The sequence below is a fragment of the Lycium barbarum genome, chromosome 11 (genome assembly GCF_019175385.1).
Source record: "Lycium barbarum isolate Lr01 chromosome 11, ASM1917538v2, whole genome shotgun sequence".
Lineage (NCBI taxonomy): Eukaryota > Viridiplantae > Streptophyta > Magnoliopsida > Solanales > Solanaceae > Lycium > Lycium barbarum.
The window spans coordinates 94223531-94239501 of NC_083347.1; the positions used below are offsets into that span (position 1 = coordinate 94223531).

At 38.4% G+C, this 15971-nt stretch overlaps 1 long non-coding RNA gene across 1 annotated transcript; it reads left to right on the forward strand.

Annotated features, from left to right (window-relative positions):
* The first annotated feature begins 11818 nt into the window (after window positions 1-11818).
* Window positions 11819-14847, forward strand: LOC132618442 (uncharacterized). Its single transcript, XR_009574102.1, has 3 exons — window positions 11819-12139; window positions 13210-13255; window positions 14387-14847. It is a non-coding gene; the product is annotated as an uncharacterized LOC132618442 (long non-coding RNA).
* The last annotated feature ends 1124 nt before the right edge of the window (window positions 14848-15971 follow it).

Below are 15971 nucleotides of genomic sequence, written 5' to 3' on the forward strand. Positions count from 1 at the left end.
ATCTATAGGTGTTTCTCATTCTTCATGATTCTAGTTTGTGCTATAGAACTTGAAATTTTCTCTAGGATCGTTCCAACGTGTTCGTTACTCGTGCCTTGCTTAAATGGCTTTAACTCATGTTCCAGATGTTAATCAAGTGAACAATGGTATTACAGAGTGCACATTGTTGAGATGTGTAATTTGATAGATAGTACAGAGTCGCTGAAATTGTATTGTAGGTATTTGGTATGTATGGTTGTTGTAGGGTTTAATTGTTGATAAATTGGGACAGTTGTAGAAACAAAAGTAGTCCTTGTTACAGGGAAAACTCTGTCGATATTGTTATATCCCGCACTTTCGCATGTTCGGGAAAATTCGAAATGATCTTGATTTGTAAGGAATAAAGCCATATGTTGAATTGAATTCACACATGTGTGTGTTGTTCATGAAAAATATTGGTGTGGAAATACGGAAGAAGGCCAAGGACAAAATTGGAATTTTGGAAATTAGTTTCGGGAATTTCAAAATACGGACTACATTAATTGGGCTAAAAAAATCTATAAAAAGGCCCAAATGGAGGGAGCTTGGCCGGCCATAGTAGGCCCAAGCCCATGGAAATTTTCCATGTGTTAATTACATAAAAGGGTGATTAAGTCATAGAAGCTTCAAGACATTTCAAGAAAGGAAATACAAGCCAAGGATGCAAGAACAAAAGCAAGGCCATTTCGGCCAAGACCATGGAAATTTGGGTAACTTAAATCTTGTTCCAAAAATTGTTTTCTTATAGTATTCCTACCAATTCAAGTACCCTCTACAACGTGGTATAATTATTTCGGAAGATGGTTCATCCGTTTCATCGTTTTCGCATTTTGGGCAAGTGAAGGAGTTGAAGATAAAGGGTAAGATTTAATCCCTTTTTATGTGTTATGAAGGTTTGGTTTATGTTGTAGGAGGTAGAAAGAGTTAAAATTCATAAGAATATGGAAGATTGCATGGTATTTATATGTATGTATGTGTAGCCGTGGATGCCTTGATGTATAAGTAATATGAGTTGAATTTTATGTTGTATCCTAGTTATGGTTATGGTGAAATTTATATTGGAAATGAAAGTGGAATGAATTTGGTTGAAATTGAAAATATAGGTGTGTGGCCGTGTGGTATTGTGTTGATAGTGGAAGATGAATTAAATTCCTTTAGTATGATAATTGTGTTGTTGTGAAGTGAATGGAAGAATAATGGTTCTTGTTGTTATGGAAAATTTGTTGTTAAGTTGTTGTAGGAAGGTATGCAACTTTATTATAATTTATGTAAATATGGAAATGGAAGTCGTTAAGGTGTAAATGATAATGATTGTTGATGAAGTTGGAAGATAGAAACATGTTATGGAAATGTTTGTTAAAGATTGGAGACCTTGGATGAATTATGACTTTAGTAGAAAGTTTGTATATTTGGTATACCTTGTGAATATTTTGTAGAAAGGATATGAAATGCTTCCAAATTGCGTTGTAATGATCAGGATTAATGGTGAATATGAAAATATTGAGATTGGTTTGGAAGTGTGAGGTCGGAATGAAAGATATTGCGTTATGTCGGAAAGAAGGCTAGTTTCATTATATTGTGTTATATTGTGATTGTTGTTGTTGTTGATGTTGTTGTTGGGTTGTTGATTGTTTTGGCTAAATTAGACTTTCGGGAATGTTGAATTTATAAAGGAAATGCTGCCGAAATTTCGGTAGGCAAGTATGTGCTTAAGATCGGATTCTTAAGGCTTGATTATGACAATTGGTAAAAGTGACCATTTGCAGATTTTGGACGAAACAGGAATCGAATTTGAGCGAGCGTAAGGCGCAACCAAGGTATGTAAAGCTGTCCTTTTCCTTCTCTTGGCATGTCCTAGGTGTACTAGGCTTGAATTTGAGCCTCGGGGATTATTCTGTTCGTAGAAAATCGAGTTTGATTTTGGGCACTATTCATTCAATGCAATTGAACTAGTTTTCTTATAATTTGCTTATAAAGTAAACTATATGTATACAACTTCCTAAATGGAGTCGGAATGCCTAAAAACGATCAAGGACGACCTCATAAGGTCTATTACCTGTAATTTATGTACGCCACCTCGAGTTGGTCCGAGGTGGGCCCACAAAGCTCCGATACTTTTTGTATGACTTTAATTGCCTTGTTTCTATCCGATCCTCACAGGCAACATCTGGGCTATTATTCTGTTCATTATATGACAAGTGTTATGACTATTTTTATAAGTCTTATAAAATGATTTTGACATCTGGAACGTTTCTGGAGATCTTATTCTGGTAAAATCTGTCGTGCCGTTCGAAGCGACATATATGCGTATGTTATGAATATTGTCCGAATACTTTGATTTGACCCGCCGTTTGGCCTACTTCAGTTCCATTGAGTCTGTATGATGATCTGTGTGTATGTGGTTTCTCATTAATCTGTTCGTGGATGCCTCAATGTTTCCGTCACTGCGCCCGGGCCAGGTTCTGTTATCGTGCACATTCCACTGCATTGTTCACCGCGTCCCTCGGTGTGCGGGCCGGGATCTGTTTACATCTATATGTAATCTGATTATGTGATGTATGGGGATGGCGGCCAGGATGGCATATGATCCGATCTGTCTGTCCACCGCGTCCCGTACTAAGAGGGCCGGGTTCTGTTACCGCGTCCCTCATGAGAGGGCCGGGATCTGATATATGTATGTATGTATATGCTATCTGCATCTGTATAAGCATATGACTCTGTATGACTCTGCATGCATGATTCCGTCTGTCCGATTGGTTTATGATTCTGTCTGTTACACTTTTGTCTGTCCGATTGGTTTATGATTCTGTCCGTTACACTTCTGTCTGTCCGCTTGGATTATGATTCTGTCCGTTACACTTCTGTTTGTCCGATTGGATTATGATTATGTCCGTTACACTTCTGTCTGTCCGATTGGATTATGATTCTGTCCGTTACACTTCTGCCTGTCCGATTGGATTATGATTCTGTCCGTTACACTTTTGTCTGTCGGATTGGGTTACGATTCTGTCTGTTACACTTCTGGAAATTAGATTCGGAAAATGATTTTGTATGCGTCACTTCTGTATGTCTGATCCGGACCATGATTCCGTCTGTTACATTTCTGTACCTCTGGCTCTTATTATGATTATGTCAATCACATTTTGTGCCCCTAATCCGTACGATGATTCTGTCAGCTAGACTCTGTATTTCTATTTCGGATTCGGGTTCGATTCTGTCCACTATATTTCTGTACTTCTGGTTCGGATTATGGTTATATTTGTTACATTTTCGCTTTACATACTCGGTATATTTTTCGTTCTGACCCCCTGTTCTTCGGGGGCTGCGTTTCATGCCGCGCAGGTACTCCCAGACGAGCTGAAGTTATTACAGAAGATGATCCAGCGGAGTTGGCAAGCTCCATTTGCTCCTGGAGTGCTGCCGAGTCAGAGTTTGTATGTTATGACTTCTGGACTTATGTTAGAGACTTTGCAGACAGTGTCGTGGGTATTGTTTGTCAGTCTGTATGCGGCTTCGTCAGCCGATATGTCGGTCTGTGTTATGTTCTGAATTCTGTGTGATTATAGATTGGTTCGGCTTTGAAACCTTGAGAAAGAATATTTCAAAAAAAATATTTTACTATGTATTTTATTTTATTTAACTTAAAACGTTTGATGTGACTTTATGTGCAACAGTAGTCTGAGGGTTCGCTCGGCCCTAAGTAAGGGTCGGGTGCCCATCACACCCTAGTAAGGTCGGGGTGTGACATAGTGGTATCAGAGCAGGTCTGTCCTATGGGTTGTCTGCAAAGTCGTGTCCGGTAGAGTCCTGTTTATGATGTGTAGCGCGCCACATTTATAAACAGGAGGCTACGGGGCATCTAGGGATGGTTGACCTTCTTTCTGTCATAGATCGTGCGATAGAGCCAAGTCATAGGAAAAAATGAAACTCTTTTTGTAAGCCTTACATACGACGGTAAGAGGCAAATAACGATATGGAAAGGTCAGAAGGGCAAGTCTGGAAATATTCGTTCTGTTACCTGAAACTGAAAGTTCTGGGCGGCTAGGATGTGACATATAGCCGTGTGCTCTGTAAGGTACTGTTGGTATGTTCTGCGTACAGATTTCGAATGATAAGAATTTATAAAGGTGGTACGGAAGACCGAAAAGGGTAAAATAGTAATTGCACAAGAAAGGACGTGTTATGAATGTGTCTCAGAATCCATAAAACTTTGAATTGCTCTAGATTATGTAGTAAAGGACATACGATAAAGTGGACGTGATTATATCAGCGTTAAGGCACCGAAACGCACCAAGGTTTCGAGGTTAAGCGTGCTCAGGTGAGAGCAATTTCAGGATGGGTGACCCCCTGGGAAGTATGTCAGAATTTTATATATTCCGATATAAGAGACGAATGGAAAGCTAAAACGGCCTGAGTGGAATTAGAATATACGAGATGGTTGGAGACCATAGAAGGGCCACACAGCACGCAATTGGTTGGATTAGAGAAGAAACAAAAAGAACGCTCCGACTTTGGAATTAGAACAGGCTTGAACGATGTTTGGGGGTAATGTGTGGCCTAGTTGAAAATGATTATGTATGCATATATGAATGCGTATGATGCCTTATCTGTGATTGTATTAGTGAGTACGTGTGTCCCCGCGACCGGTGCTAAAAGGCGAAAGGCACCAAACGAATAAGGGTACCGAACTCCAAGTAATAATGACAAAGGTAAATGGTGCAAATGTTATAAGGTAAGCTGTTGTTATTCTCTCTATCTGTTAAGATTGGAAAGTTCCAGTACAATGATACTTGGAAAGGAAAGAGCGTAAGTAAAGGAAAAAACGAAAAGGGTAAATATTGGAAGGAAGCAAGAGGTAAGAAACATGACCAAGCAGAATCTCCAGAAAAGGAACGACGAGTAACGCACGGGACTATTTGGGTAAACTGCAAGCATGGGTACGTGAAAGAGGATAAGTATGGTTATATGAAACGAAGGAAAGGTGTGTGGGGTTTGAAAAATTGACTTAAGCAAGTGGGACCAAAGAACCGTAACCACGATAAGAAATATGAAGTAAGAAATGGAATGATAAAGTTCTATGACAATGTTAAGAGATTTAAACTCCCGAAAGGTATATAAGGAAATAGATGGCGCGGTTGAGAAGAATCATGAGTAATCGAGCCAAATAAGTGAGAAGGGTAATAGTAGGTGAAAAGGGTGTAGGAATATTGACAAGGACGATGGTGTAGACATGTATGTGGGTTACAGGTTGCTACTGTTCAGGTAAGTATGTACGAGTTTGTGACTCCGTCTGCTATGTTAGCCTCAACGGCTTATGTGCAAGCATTAGTATGTTTATGTATGTGTGCATTCTCGTGCGCTGTATTTATATTGGTTTGAATCTGTGTACACCTAGCATGAATTACCCGTCTGGTACGCCAACTCTGTTAGGTAGGTATGTACGGGTATCCAGTTAGGATACCAGTCGCGGCCCACGGGGTTGGGCCGTGACAGAAGTGGTATCAATTATAATGTTTGAAAAGTTTTGAAGGGAAGAAAGAAGGGACATAGCGTCTGTGAAAGAGCGAAAAGGATTCGTCGGTTACTATAAGATAGTTCATGGCCTAGTGACTATGGGGAATATGAGGAAATACGCTATGAAAGTATATGAATCAGTGACGTGAAGAATTACTCAATCATATTTGTAAAGAATCCACATCGGAGAGTCGGCAAAGGATAACTATAGAAGGAAACCACCCCGAAGTGGCACGAGACCCCCCTAAGGTCAGTTGAACATTCGAGGACGAATGTTCTAAAGGGGGGGAGGATGTTATATCCCGCACTTTCGCATGTTCGGGAAAATTCGAAATGATCTTGATTTGTAAGGAATAAAGCCATATGTTGAATTGAATTCACACATTTGTGTGTTGTTCATGAAAAATATTGGTGTGGAAATACGGAAGAAGGCCAAGGACAAAATTGGAATTTTGGAAATTAGTTTCGGGAATTTCAAAATACGGACTACATTAATTGGGCTAAAAAAAATATAGAAAAAGGCCCAAATGGATGGAGCTTGGCCGGCCATAGTAGGCCCAAGCCCATGGAAATTTTCCATGTGTTAATTACATAAAAGGGTGATTAAGTCATAGAAGCTTCAAGACATTTCAAGAAAGGAAATACAAGCCAAGGATGCAAGAACAAAAGCAAGGCCATTTCGGCCAAGACCATGGAAATTTGGGTAACTTAAATCTTGTTCCAAAAATTGTTTTCTTGTAGTATTCCTACCAATTCAAGTACCCTCTACAACGTGGTATAATTATTTCGGAAGATGGTTCATCTGTTTCATCGTTTTCGCATTTTGGGCAAGTGAAGGAGTTGAAGAGAAAGGGTAAGATTTAGTCCCTTTTTATGTGTTATGAAGGTTTGGTTTATGTTGTAGGAGGTAGAAAGAGTTAAAATTCATATGAATATGGAAGATTGCATGGTATTTATATGTATGTATGTGTAGCCGTGGATGCCTTGATGTATAAGTAATATGAGTTGAATTTTATGTTGTATCCTAGTTATGGTTATGGTGAAATTTATATTGGAAATGAAAGTGGAATGAATTTGGTTGAAATTGAAAATATAGGTGTGTGGCCGTGTGGTATTGTGTTGATAGTGGAAGATGAATTAAATTCCTTTAGTATGATAATTGTGTTGTTGTGAAGTGAATGGAAGAATAATGGTTCTTGTTGTTATGGAAAATTTGTTGTTAAGTTGTTGTTGGAAGGTATGCAACTTTATTATAATTTATGTAAATATGGAAATGGAAGTCGTTAAGGTGTAAATGATAATGATTGTTGATGAAGTTGGAAGATAGAAACATGTTATGGAAATGTTTGTTAAAGATTGGAGACCTTGGATGAATTATGACTTTAGTAGAAAGTTTGTATATTTGGTATACCTTGTGAATATTTTGTAGAAAGGATATGAAATGCTTCCAAATTGCGTTGTAATGATCAGGATTAATGGTGAATATGAAAATATTGAGATTGGTTTGGAAGTGTGAGGTCGGAATGAAAGATATTGCGTTATGTTGGAAAGAAGGCTAGTTTCATTATATTGTGTTATATTGTGATTGTTGTTGTTGTTGATGTTGTTGTTGGGTTGTTGATTGTTTTGTCTAAATTAGACTTTCGGGAATGTTGAATTTTTAAAGGAAATGCTGCCGAAATTTCGGTAGGCAAGTATGTGCTTAAGATCGGATTCTTAAGGCTTGAATATGACAATTGGTAAAAGTGACCATTTGCAGATTTTGGACGAAACGAGAATCGAATTTGAGCGAGCGTAAGGCGCAACCAAGGTATGTAAAGCTGTCCTTTTCCTTCTATTGGCATGTCCTAGGTGTACTAGGCTTGAATTTGAGCCTCGGGGATTATTCTGTTCGATGAAAATCGAGTTTGATTTTGGGCACTATTCATTCAATGCAATTGAACTAGTTTTCTTATAATTTGCTTATAAAGTAAACTATATGTATGCAACTTCCTAAATGGAGTTGGATTGCCTAAAAACGATCAAGGATGACCTCATAAGGTCTATTACCTGTAATTTATGTACGCCACCTCGAGTTGGTCCGAGGTGGGCCCACAAAGCTCCGATACTTTTTGTATGACTTTAATTGCCTTGTTTCTGTCCGATCTTCACAGGCAACATCTGGGCTATTATTCTATTCATTATATGACAAGTGTTATGACTATTTTTATAAGTCTTATAAAATGATTTTGACATCTGGAACGTTTCTGGAGATCTTATTTTGGTAAAATCTGTCGTGCCGTTCGAAGCGTCATCTATGCGTATGTTATGAATATTGTCCGAATACTTTGATTTGACCCGCCGTTTGGCCTACTTCAGTTCCATTGAGTCTGTATGATGATCTGTGTGTATGTGGTTTCTCATTAATCTGTTCGTGGACGCCTCAATGCTTCATTCACTGCGCCTGGGCCGGGTTCTGTTGTCGTGCACATTCCACTGCATTGTTCACCGCGTCCCTCGGTGTGCGGGCCGGGATCTGTTTACATCTGTATGTAATCTGATTATGTAATGTATGGGGATAGCGGCCAGGATGGCATATGATCCGATCTGTCTGTCCACCGCGTCCCGTACTAAGAGGGCCGGGTTCTGTTACCGCGTCCCTCATGAGAGGGCCGGGATCTGATATATGTATGTATGTATATGCTATCTGCATCTGTATAAGCATATGACTCTATATGACTCTGCATGCATGATTCCGTCTGTCCGATTGGTTTATGATTCTGTCTGTTACACTTCTGTCTGTCCGATTGGTTTATGATTCTGTCCGTTACACTTCTGTCTGTCCGCTTGGATTATGATTCTGTCCGTTACACTTCTGTCTGTCCGATTGGATTATGATTCTGTCCGTTACACTTCTGTCTGTCCGATTGGATTATGATTCTGTCCGTTACACTTCTGTCTGTCCGATTGGATTATGATTCTGTCCGTTACACTTTTGTCTGTCGGATTGGGTTACGATTCTGTCTGTTACACTTCTGGAAATCGGATTCGGAAAATGATTTTGTATGCGTCACTTCTGTATGTCTGATCCGGACCATGATTCCGTCTGTTACATTTCTGTACCTCTGGCTCTTATTATGATTATGTCAGTCACATTCTGTGCCCCTGATCCGTACGATGATTCTGCCAGCTAGACTCTGTATTTCTATTTCGGATTCGGGTTCGATTCTGTCCACTATATTTCTGTACTTCTGGTTCGGATTATGGTTATATTTGTTACATTTTCGCTTTACATACTCGGTACATTTTTCGTACTGACCCCCTGTTCTTCGGGGCCTGCGTTTCATGTCGCGCAGGTACTCCTAGACGAGCTGAAGTTATTACAGAAGATGATCCAGCGGAGTTGGCAAGCTCCATTTGCTCCTGGAGTGCTGCCGAGTCAGAGTTTGTATGTTATGACTTCTGGACTTATGTTAGAGACTTTGCAGACAGTGTCGTGGGTATTGTGTGTCAGTCTGTATGCGGCTTCGTCAGCCGATATGTCGGTCTGTGTTATGTTCTGAATTCTGTGTGATTATAGATTGGTTCGGCTTTGAAACCTTGAGAAAGAATATTTCAAAAAAAAATATTTTACTATGTATTTTATTTTATTTAACTTAAAACGTTTGATGTGACTTTATGTGCAACAGTAGTCTGAGGGTTCGCTCGGCCCTAAGTAAGGGTCGGGTGCCCATCACACCCTAGTAAGGTCGGGGTGTGACAGATATCTTGTTAGGCTGAAAGGAATAATTAAGGTGTAATATGTTTCAAGTACTCGAGATTATGATGAAGGGAAATTTGAGGATATCTCGTAGTGAATTAAGAACTATCGTACATTGAGGTTATATTCTTGTTGGGTTAAAAGATCTGTACTATTTTGATGTTTAGTTGAAGAGCTCTATTTTAGGCTCGAAACTCGAAAACAACCGCTTGTGGAATAATGATTTAAGAAGATGATGTAGTTGATTTAAAGCCTGTTTGGATTGGCTTATAAGTTGCTTATAAGCTGTTTTTAGCTTTTTTGAGTGTTTGGCTGGCTAGCTTAAAGTCATTTTGTGCATAAAATAATCCCAAAAAAATAATTGAGCCTGCTTGCCAAAAAGAAATAAGTTAGCCTACCCCAACTTATTTTTTTTTGGCTTATAAGCTGTTTCCAGCTTATAAGTTGCTTATTTTAAGCCCATCCAAACAGGCTCTTAGGCTTTAATTTGTTATTTTCAGTTTTGGCATGAGGTAAGTTAAGCTTAAATCATGTGTTGTTGAATTAGCCTCCTTGTCGGAGTATATTGTCTAGATTGATATATTGTGCACTTCCTAGTCAAAGCATATACGTGTTGAACCTTTTGAGTATCTAACTCTTGGGAAAGTGAGATGAAGGTACAAACTCCCTTATTCATGTTGAGACTTGAGTGTTATAGTCGTTAGAATCCCCGTGAGGACTATGTTGTTCTTATTTGTAAGTAGATGTGTTTTTATCTTTTCGGGGTCGTTTAATACAAAGAAAGCTCTACTTCATGATTTGGCTCGTAGGGAGGTGGCTAGAGTCTCAGATGTTGTGGTCACAGGTATTCTCATTATTTGTTCTCTTGATGCATATTCGTTGATCGATCCAGGTTCGAAATCTTTCTTATGTGACTTCGTACTTTGCCCTTGATTTTGGTAGGGAACCCGAACAATTGTTAGCACTCTTTTTCTATGAATACCCCTGCTAGTGTCCTTGTTATCGCTTATAGAATATATAGAGACTGCGTCATTGTAGTTAAGGGTTGTGAGATTACTTTTGATGTGTTTGAATTAGAAATTGTGAACTTTGATGTGATTTTTGGGGATAGACCAGTTTTCCGAGTGTTATGAAACTCTGGATTGTCAATCAGAAATAGTTAGGCTTAAATTTGCTGATGGACCCCTTATAGAGTGAAAAAGTGATATTGCTAAAACCTCATGGTAGACTTATGTCGTATCTTAACACTTGCGGGATAAACTCGAAGGGGGCGTAGTTCTATCTAGTTGTTGTAGTGTCACTCAAGCCGTGTTACCTTCGTTTATTCCCTACTGTAGATATGTGTTGAACCTTTCGATTATGTAGATTAGAGGTATGAATCCCTCATCCATGTGTTAGGCTTGAATGATATATTCATTATGTGGTTAGTCGTATGTTATCTCTGAGAATGATCCTCTTTACTAAAGAACTCTAGAAATTCTGAAATTTGAGGTTTACTGAAAAATCATAAGCCATGAATTTCATTCGAGGACGAATGATCCTAGGGGGGGGGGGGGGGGTAATATAACACCCCCTAAATCCGAGTTAGGTCCAAATGTGTAAAAAAAAACTAGTATTGAGATGGTAATTTAGCGATATGAATCCATTCGGGATGAATTCGAGTAATAAACTGTCATTTTGAAGTCAAACCAAAAAGTGGAGTTCTTAAAGGCTTCTAAATTCGTCTAAATATATGACAGTCTGCACTTATGGACAATTTTAGGGTATTTTCGTTGGGAATTTGAGACAACTTATAAAATGAAAATTGTACGCCTCTGAAATAACTTTCCAACCATATAAAGTGGGGCTCAAACGGAGCTATGTAGTTATGATCATTTTGCTGAGCGAATATCGATTGTCAAAAAAATGTGCTGGGCGTGCGTCGCGGACCCAACACGGAAAAATTCAGCTTCAGACCAAAAAAAACATGATCAGGTGCTGAACCCGTGACGCGGACTCGCACAGAGCGGGGAATATTTTCTGGTTCCGAATTTTCTTTAAGTCCTACTTCGTTGTGTTATTTCCCACTTCGTTTCAAATCAATATGTTATATCCCGTATTTTATACGTTCGGATATTCCAAGGCAGTTGTAACGAAGTTAAGGGAATGACCATCTTCCAAATGTATTTCAATGAACAAGTGGGTTATAAATATTATTCACAACATTAGTATTATGGAAATATTAAGAAAGGTTGAGGGCGAAAAAGGAAATTCGCAAAATAGAACCATGGTGATATTATGGAAGGCTAGGGGTAAAATGGTAATTTCACAAAGTTCAAGAAAATTCTAGAAAAAATAAAAATAAATAAATAAATAAATTAGTAAGTAAGTAAAGAAAGGAGCATGTGGCCATTTTATATGTGAAGGGGGCAAAGTGTAAATATAGATGGACTAAAGTGTATGAAAGAAGACACTTGGTCTTCTTTGACTAAGTGAGGAAAAATCAAGAAAAGAAAAGAAACATCAAGAAAAAGGGAGAGAATTCTAGAAAAGAAAGAAATGGGGCATGTGACCATAATTGGGGGACTAAATTGCAAATATGGATAAGTGATGGAAGACCTATATATATATATACATAAGAGGTCTTCATAATTAAATTAGAGAGAAAGAAAGAACAACAAAAAAAAAAAAAAAAGGGAAAGAAAGAGAGAGGGTTCGGCCAAGGTATGGCCAAGCATGGCCATGGGAGATTTGATCAAGAAAAATTATTTCTTTCAAGCTTTTATACTAAGTGGAAGGTTCTCTACAACGTGGAGTATTCGTTGGAACAAGTGAATCATTCGTTTCGCAAAAATGAGGTTCTAGCCGGGAAAAGGAACTAGTGCTAAGGTAAGGTTTAAACCTTATTTTCATATGTTATAGATGATTGTGTATGTTGTGGACTGTGTAGATGAAGGAAGTTCATGAAGTTGTGGTGAGTTGTATGTTGGCCGAATATATGTGGTGTTGGACTGAAATGATGAATTAATATTATTTAGTAATTTGATTGTTGTGTTATGAATTCTATAATGTAAAAGGGATGAAAAACATGAAAACATGCATATAGAGATGTGGCCGTGTGGTGCATGTGGTGTGTTGTGTAGGAAGAATGGATTAAGAGTATTTAGTATGTTGGTTGTGATTGTAATGTCAAGAAATGGGTGAAATTCATAAAGATTTGTATAATGTTGTTGTATGGCCGAATATGTGTAGTATTGTGTAGACAAGATGAAATGATTTTATTTAGAAGTTTAATTGTTGTATGGTGAAATCCATAATGTAAAATGAATGAAAAACCATGAATATAATATGTTGGAATGGTAGCCGTATGGAGTAGTGTTGGTCGTGTATATGTGTTGTGTTGTGTGAGAGGATTGAATTAATTATATGAAGTATGTTGTTTGTTGTTGTAATATATAGAAAAGATGGATGAAAATGCATGAAAATATGTAGGAAGTGGTTATGGTCAAATAATAGGCGTTTTGGTAAGCTAAGGTAAATTGATGTTATTTGACATTCTAGTTGTCGTTGTTGTGGATTATGTGATGAAGAATGGAGGTCGTTGTTGAAGTTAGCATACATGAATGATGATGACATGCATGGTTGTTGTTGAATTGGACGGTTTCGGGCAAAGTAATATGTGGATTGAGTCGTTGAAAGATTATGTGAATTGAATTGAATTGAATTGAATTAAATGTTGGAATGTTGCTAGAATGCATTGCTAATATTGTTGTTGGTTTGGCCGAGTTCCATTCTCGGATTGTTGTTGTTAAATTTGGCCGAGTTAGAATCTCGGGGGTGGTGTATTTACAGGGGAGATGCTGCCGAAATTTCGGCAGAATATAAATGAATGTGTTTGAAAGGTTAAGGCAAGTATATGACAAAGGATCTAACGAATGTGTGAACTCCTTTGAATGTAGATTAACAAGTTGGACGAATAAGCGTAGCTAGTAAGGCGCGGCGCAGGTATGTTAAGGCTAAGGCCTTTTCTTTCTATGGCATGAATCCTATGATGTAGTCTTATAAATGTTCCCCATAACGTCCTTGTTTTCAAAAAGCTAGAAGTTATGAATTCAAACCATGATTTCCTTTCCAAAAGTTATAAATGTTTTCCAAAATATACATTTTTCTCCAAAATCCAAGTTTTACGTTTTTGAAAGTTTTTATAACTAAAACAACGACTACGGAGTTATGATGACAATAATGAAGCCAGACATGAGAAAGTGTCTATGACGAATATGCCAAGGATATGTTCTTACCATGAATACCACGATATGAAATGTTAAGCCACTTTTGGATAATGACTATTTTGAAGGTTTTAAAGTATATGAAGTAATATGTTATGATCCTGTTTTATGTTTTCCCGAGATAATGTTTTTCATTGATAGTCTCGCCTTATAATTGTTCCTTCAAGGCGTGACATGACGACCATGATGATTCCATAATACAATCGGAGGTTACCGACCTTACGTCACTCCGATAGACACATGACTTTCCTTGGGCTCTCATGCATGCTATATATGTATATGGGAGGGGGGAAGGGATACATGTATATGGGGATATGGGGAAGGGACACATGTTTCATCGCCACCTGGTCAGCTGGCATTATCATCCCGGACGCAGGATATATGGGCGAGCCGACATATTTCGGCGCAATGTGGGCGAGCCGAGTTGTTCGGTGCTATGATATGATATGACCCGATAAGCATGCATGGTTTCCGCCCTAAGTGGCATTCATATGTACAGGTATCTCAATCAGCCTATGATACGCTATATGACTCCCTATGATATGATATGATATGACATGATATGATATGATACGACAGGATACAATATGATATGATATGACATGATATGATATGATACGACATGATATGCTATGATATGACATGATATGATACGATATGACATGATATGACATGATATGATATGACACGATATGATAGGACATGATATGTTCCATATGAGATGCCATATGATTCCTTTGTGATTATCTCCACTGGTACCTCTCCTTGTATTGTCGTTCATGCCTTACATACTCAGTACATTGCTCGTACTGACCCCTCTTCTTCGGGGGCTGCGTTTCATGCCGCGCAGGTACACCCAGATGAGCTGAGGCCCTTATAGAAGATGTTCCAGCGAAGTTGGCGAGCTCCAGTTAGCCCGGGAGTGTAGCCGAGTCAGTGTATATGTGCCATGGTTTCCGATTGCAGTTAGAGACTTTGCAGACAGAGTCGTGGGTATAGAGCGTCAGCTTTGTAGACGGCTTCGCCTGTCAAAATGTTATTACGTTTCATGTCACGCGTTCCATATGATGATACACTCTCCAAAAAAAAAAATTAAAAAAAATTGAGAGCTTACTATGCATTTTATTCTGAATTGATTCCAGAGTTTATTTATGTAATAAGAGTCAGCGGGTTCGCTCGGCTCCAGATATGGGGTCGGGTGCCCATCACACCCTAGTAAGGTCGGGGTGTGACACAATATTTCTGAGGAAAAGAACCCTAGAAAAGTCTCTCTAACCCTAAAGTGTGTTCTCACTCAATCTTGATCATTTCCACACCATATTCATCTCTTCTCGATCATAAATCATCTCTCCAAACCCTAGGTTCTTGAAAAATTCAAGAAGAGGAAGAAGAGAGGCGTGTGGGATTCCATCAAAAGGTAAGACTCTTGATTTTATGAGATTATTATTGATGTTTGAACTAGTATAGAATAATGATTTCCATAAGATTTAAGAATAAGATTTAAGGCTTGCGAAAAAAACCCTCGTTTTCGAAATTCCAAGAAAACTTCAACAAACTATTCAAGTTCTAATCTTTATCATCTAAAACCATTGTAGTGTGATTATTGAACCTTGGAAAGTGCGTTTGAGCGGGATTTGAGGTATGTCTAGATTTTCCCAAAAATCTTTCTTGAAGTATGTTTACTTTTCAAAACCCTTATTTGAAGTATGATATCTTGCTTGAAATGTGTGGATGATTGTTTGTGACTGGAAATCTTCCTTTGGAATATGAACATGATTACAACTCTTGTTTGGTGGAATTTCTTTTGGAATTAAAGATAATTTCTTTTAGACAAGGTCATGCGTGTGTAGGGTCAAGCCCGCATCGAACCTTATACGATTTATACTACTTGTGAAACCCATTTTTTTTTTCCATTATTGGATGATTGAACTCACTTTTCTAAAGGTTGGACCTCAAAACTTGTTTTGTTGTTGAATGGATTTCTTGAACTTGAAGATTGAATAAGATATTTAAATAAGATTCTAAATTGGCTATGACTTGAAATGCCTCTATTTTGAGATGATGACTTGAGAAGTGAGATTCGTCTTAAGCCATGATTGATGATTCCATAATGTGCCATGATTTGTATTTTGTTTGTGTTTGGGCCTGTATGGGCAAGCTGTGCTAGTCCAGAGGATGATTTGCCGTTATGGATCCTAACATATCAATACGAGTATTGCTGTGTTAGTCCAGAGGATGATTGACCTCCGTTGCTTCCTAGCCCACAGTATCTATTGCTGTGTCAGTCCAGAGGATGATTGACCTCTGAGGTATGTCACTCGGTGCATTTGTTCTGTGCTAGTCCAGAGGACGATTGGCCTCTGTTGGAGTATCTATTGCTGTGCAAGTCCAGAGGACGATTACCCTCCGTGGTTTCCTAACCCAGAGTATCGATT